Below are 6,000 nucleotides of genomic sequence, written 5' to 3'. Positions count from 1 at the left end.
CAGGTGGCAACATTCGAAGACCAGCAGCCGGAAGGGCCGCCTCTGCCCAAATGACAGAAGGGCGGCAAGCCCAACTAGTTGCCGGCTTTCTCATATGAGCAGACTTTGGATGCTCCCTGCAAATTCCATAGTGGTGCGAAGCTGTCCAACAACACCACTCAGAAGTGCCACTGGCTCACCAGGATCGTCAAGGGAGACAGCCTCATGCCTCCCCCGCCTGCTGGGCAGCCGCCTCCTTCCCCCACCCCAGCAGCCGGCGGTCAGACCAGTCGGCGCAATACAAGACGAATACCCAGAAGAGCATGGAGCCTATGTCATCTACACCAGTGTGGCCGATGATCGACGCAGCAGGCGGCTGCAGCAACAAGAAGTAAATGCGATAGCATCAGACACCCTAGAGTTCATGCATTGGTCTGAAAAGCCCATCAGCTGGAGCAGAGCTGACCACCCGGAGGTGACACCTAAGCCCGGCTCCTATGCCCTGATTTTGGACGCCACCTTTGCCACGGACAAGCGAGCAGCTCGCTTCTCCCGAGTCCTGATAGACGGCGGCAGCAGCATTAACATCCTATACAAGGATACCATGGAGAAATTAGGAATCAGACAGAGGCAGCTTCAGCCCAGCCGGATAGTATTCCATGGCATAGTTCCTGGCCTTTCCTTCTCACCAATAGGCAAGGTTCTGATAGACGTCCTCTTTGGAGACAAAGATCATTTCTGCCGAGAGTCAGTATGGTTTGAAGTGGTGGACCTTGAGAGCCCATACCATGCGTTACTTGGCCGGCCTGCCCTGGCCAAGTTCATGGCTGTCCCCCACTATGCCTACCTCAAGATGAAGATGCTGAGTTCCAAGGGGATTCTGACCATAGCTGGCGACTACAAGAAGTCGTCCGCCTGCGTAGCAGAGAGTAGTCGATTGGCCGAATCCCTCGTGATCGCAGCTGAGAAGCAGCTCCTTGACCAGGTTGTGGCAATGGCAAGCAAGCAGCCAGAGATGTCGCCCGATCCCAAGGAGTCAGAAGCTGAGGGCTCGTTCAAGCCGGCCAAAGAAACAAAGAAGATACCCTTGGACCCAGAGCACCCGGAGAGGTACGCTGTCATAGGTACAAACCTCGACAGCAAATAGGAAGGCGAGCTCATTGATTTCCTTTGTGAGAATCGGGACATCTTCACAATGTCCCCCAAAGACATGGCAGGTGTCCCGACGGATTTCGCCGAGCACAAATTACATGTCCGGTCTGATGCCAAGCTAGTCAGGCAGCCCTTGCGCTGCCTGTCAAAAGAAAAGAGAAGAGTCGTCGGAGAAGAAATTGCCCGGCTGCTGGCAGCCGGCTTCATCATGGAGGTGTTCTTTCCAGAGTAGTTGGCCAACCCGGTCCTTGTGCTAAAGAAGAACAAGAAGTGGCGTATGTGTATTGATTACACTACCCTCATCAAAGCATGCCCCAAGGACCCGTTTGCTTTACCAAGAATCGACAAAGTAATAGACTCCATAGCCGGATGCGAGCTGTTGAGTTTTTTGGATGCATATTCAGGATACCACCAGATCAATTTGAACCCAGCTGACGGACTGAAGACTGCCTTCATCATGCCATTTGGAGCCTTGTGCTACTTGACTATGAAGTTCGGCTTGAGGAATGCCGGCGCCACCTTTCAACGTTGCATGTAGAAGTGCCTCCTCAAGCAACTCGGCAGAAATGCCCATGTTTACGTGGATGATGTGGTGGTGAAGATGGAGAAGCGTGGAACACTGCTAGAAGACCTCAAGGAGACCTTTGAGAACTTGGCTGATTTCAAATCAAGCTCAACCTAGAGAAATGCGTCTTCGGAGTACCAGTCGGCTAGCTTCTTGGCTTCCTGGTCTCCGAACGCGGCATAGAATGCAACCCTGTGAAGATCAAGGCCATTGAGAGGATGGAAGTACCCAGCCGACTGCTGGACGTACATAAGTTCACCAGCTGTTTGGCATCCATCAGCCGATTCATCAGTCGGCTGGGCGAGAAGGCTCTCCCCCTATAGCAACTCATGAAGAAGACCACTTTTTTCGAGTGGAACCACAAGGCTGACGAAGCTTTTATCCAGTTGAAGAAGATGTTGACTACTCCACCTGTCTTGGCGGCTCCGACTCCTAAGGAGCCCATGCTCCTATACATCGCTGCCACCAGCCGAGTGGTCAGCACAGTCATCTTGGTAGAGTGCAAGGAGGAAGGCAAAGCCCTACTAGTCCAAAGACCGGTATATTATTTGAGTGAAGTACTGTCGACCTCCAAGCAAAACTACCCCCACTACCAGAAGATGTGCTACGGCGTGCACTTTGCCGCCAAAAAATTGAAACTGTACTTTCAAGAGCATCCAATCACTGTGGTCTGCACAGCTCCACTGGACGAGATCATTGGAAGCCGAGATGCTTCGGGCCGAGTGGCCAAATGGGCCATAGATCTGGCCCCCTACACCATCTACTACCAGCCTTGCACCGCCATCAATTCACAACCGCTGGCCGACTTCCTCGTCGACTGGGCCGAGACCCAGTACTTGCCGCCAGCGCCCAACTCCACCCATTGGCGGATGCATTTTGACGGCTCCAAAATGTGCACCGGCTTGGGAGCTGGCATCGTCCTCACCTCTCCCAAAGGAGACAAGCTCAAATATGTGCTGCAAATCCACTTTGCCGCCTCCAACAACATTGCCGAATACGAGGGACTCATTCACGGGCTCCGGCTTGCCAAAGAGCTTGGCATTCGTCGGATCCTGTGCTATGGGGACTCTGACTTGGTGGTCCAGCAGTCTTCAGGTGACTGGGACGCCAAAGATGCAAACATGGCGCGCTACCGCTTCCTTGTACAGCAACTCAGTGGATATTTTGAGGGATGCGAGTTTCTCCATGTGCCAAGAAATGACAACGACCAAGTAGATGCCCTGGCATGAATCGGCTCCACCCGTCAAGCAATACCAACCGGCGTCGCCCTTCAGCACCTTCTCAAACCATATGTCAAGCAATTACCAGAGTCAGATTCTATCTTCATGCTGGCTCCTCCTGAAGCAGTCGGATCCGACTTGAGAGCTCAATCAGCCGACACGGGAGTTCTGATGGATGGCCCGGGGGTCGCAGCAGTCGCACCTGGCTCGGGGACTTCAGAACCCGGCCCGGGGACAGCAGCGACTAGCCCGGGGACTTCAGAACTCGGCCCGAGGACTGCACCAATCGGCCCGGGGACTTCATCGACACAGCAAGCGGCTGTCGACTCCAACCCGCCGCCTCCCGGCCTAGCCGCCCTTGTCCAAGTCCCAGTCCTGACAGTTGCAGAAGTCGCAGCACCTTCATGGGCCCAGCCCATCCATAGTTTTTTGGTGAACAAAGAGCTACCAACTGATGAGATCTCGGTCTGACAAGTGCAACGTCGGGCAGCAGCCTACAGCATTGTCAACAGAGAGCTCGTGAGGCGCAGTGTCACTGGTGTCTACCAGCGCTGCATGGAGCCAGAGAAAGGCCAAGCGATTCTCAAAGACATCCATCAAGGCGAGTGTGGCCACCACGTGGCTTCAAGAGCACTCGTCGCCAAAGCCTTCCGTCATGGTTTCTTCTGGCCGACTGCTCTTGAAGACGCTAAAGAATTGGTCCAAAATGCAAAGGGTGCCAGATGTTTCGTTCCAAGCCACATCAGCCGGTTTCTGCGCTCAAGACTATTCCCAATGCCTGGCCCTTTGCTTTTTGGGGCCTGGACATGGTGGGACCATTCAAAACAGTGCGAGGCGGCATGACCCATCTGCTTGTCGCGGTGGATAAGTTCACCAAGTGGATAGAGGCCAAACCAATCAAGAAGCTGAATGGTCCGACTACTGTGACTTTCATCTCCGACATCACCATCGAATACGGCATATCACACAGCATCATCACCGACAACGACACAAACTTTGCCAAAGGCACCTTGGCCCGTTTCTGCACGACGCAGGGCATCAGACTGGACTTAGCGTCCGTTGCCCATCCGCCGTCAAACAGACAAGTAGAGCGAGCAAACGGCCTCATCTTGTCCGGCATCAAGCCTCGACTGGTCGAGCCTCTGGAGCGTTCGGCCGGCTGTTGGCTCGACAAGCTGCCAGCCATCCTCTGGAGCCTATGCACATCTCCAAACAAGTCAACCGGCTTCACGCCCTTCTTCCTCGTCTACGGCGCCGAAGCCATCATCCCAACGAACATAGAGTTTGACTACCCTCGAGTCACCATGTACACCGAAGTGGAGGCAGAAGAAGCACGTCAAGATGGCGTCGATCTGCTGGAAGAGGGCCGGCTGTTGGAACACAGTCGGTCCAGCATCTACCAGCAGAGCCTGCGCCGCTATTATAATCGCAAGGTCAAGCCGAGATCTTTCCAAGAGGGAGACCTTGTGCTCCAGCTGATCCAGCAAACAGCCGGTCAGCACAAGCTCTCAGTGCCTTGGGAAGGCCCCTTCGTCATCAGCAAAGTGCTAGGCAACAACTCCTACTACCTGATCGATGCTAAGAAGCCTCGAGCACACAAGAGGGACGACTCCGGCAAGGAGACGGAACGGCCGTGGAATGCAAACCTCCTCCGAAGATTTTACAGTTAAAGCAGTATGTACCACACTACCTTTTGTATTAAATACGAAGACTCTATGTCCCCCGAGACGAGCTCGGGGACATCCCTCTTTTATCTATATGATAAGAATCATGCCCATAAGTATGTTATTTTTTATGCCACTTGGCACCGGGTCCGACTAGTCGGCCCGGGGACTTGCCGCCTTGCACTACGAAATGCTTCCTGCAGCCGGACAAGTAATGTGTGGCACCTAAGCCGTCTCCTGCTAGAAGCCGCAGCTCGCAGAGCGACTGGACGGTGGGCAGGAGTAAGGTAGAAAGGGTGCCCATATGAAAAATGGTTAAGGACACAAGCATGGGCATAGTCTAAGCCGGCTTCCCGCCTGTTATGACCGACTGTTGAGCAGCCGGCTCGCGGTGTTCTACATAACTTGCCAAAGAACTCTAAACGGCTAAGTACTTGCCTTCCCAAAAGAAGCTAAGTACTTGATCCAGCAATAGTCCGTAGAGCAGCTGTCTGACTGGCAAGACGTTATCCAAGGGAAGGCGGCAAAGGAAAAAAGCCAAACAGCAACAGGCAGGAAGAGATAGAACTCGGAATATATTTACATAGCAAAGGCCTTTGGCCAATCTTCAAACAGCAGTTCAAGACAAACCCCGCGGGTTGAATTGTGCAAAATTAACAAAGTTCATTGAGACCGATAAGCAGGTATAAACAAAGGTAAAGTGGCAGCCTAGGAAGCAGCAGGCGGGCTTGGTGGAACGGCGGAATCGGCAGCGCCGACTGGTGGAGCGGCCGGCTGGGAAGTCTCCGCTTGGTCTCCTCCAGTGGTAGCCGGCTCGGTTGGGCGTGCCTCATTGTTGGAGGCGCGGTCGAGCTGAGGCTGGCCGCCCGCTCCGACCTCTGGCGCCTCCCCTTCGCCTTCCACCCCCGCCCCGCCTTCTTCCTCGCCACTGGAGTCGTTCACCTCCGCTGAATCCTCGCCGTCAGTCGGATTCATCTTGAACCATTCTGGCGGCGCCTCGTCGCCATTCTCAGCCCGCTCCGGGGCGAAGACGCTGGTGTCGGTGTAATCGATGATCGACGTCGCGCGCTTGACGAGGTCATCTTCCACGACCGCCAACTCCACCTGAGCTTCTAGCCGGAACGTGGCTAGCTGGGCTAGACTCAGCCCAGGATACCACGCCTTGCCGAACTCTAAGGCCCGGCGCACTCCAGCCCGGGCCGAAGAGCCCTTCCAGTCTTCAAGGCGGCCAGCCGCTACCTCCAGCCAGTCGGCAGTCCGACTTGGGGTGCGCGGTGCCTGCATGTCCGGCCACAGGGCGGCGATCGCCTGGGCGCCGGCACGTTGAAGCCGGCGGAGCATCCGGTGGGCCGGCCGAAGACGAGCCTCAATGCTCAGGATCTGCTCGTTAATGGTTCGGGGGGAGTCAGTGGCGATCTTC

Source organism: Triticum urartu, chromosome 2A (assembly GCF_056163025.1).
Source record: "Triticum urartu cultivar PI428250 chromosome 2A, HENAU_Tu73, whole genome shotgun sequence".
NCBI classification, from domain to species: Eukaryota; Viridiplantae; Streptophyta; class Magnoliopsida; order Poales; family Poaceae; genus Triticum; species Triticum urartu.
The sequence above is the reverse complement of the archived record's forward strand: the minus strand, read 5'-3'. Positions refer to the sequence as shown.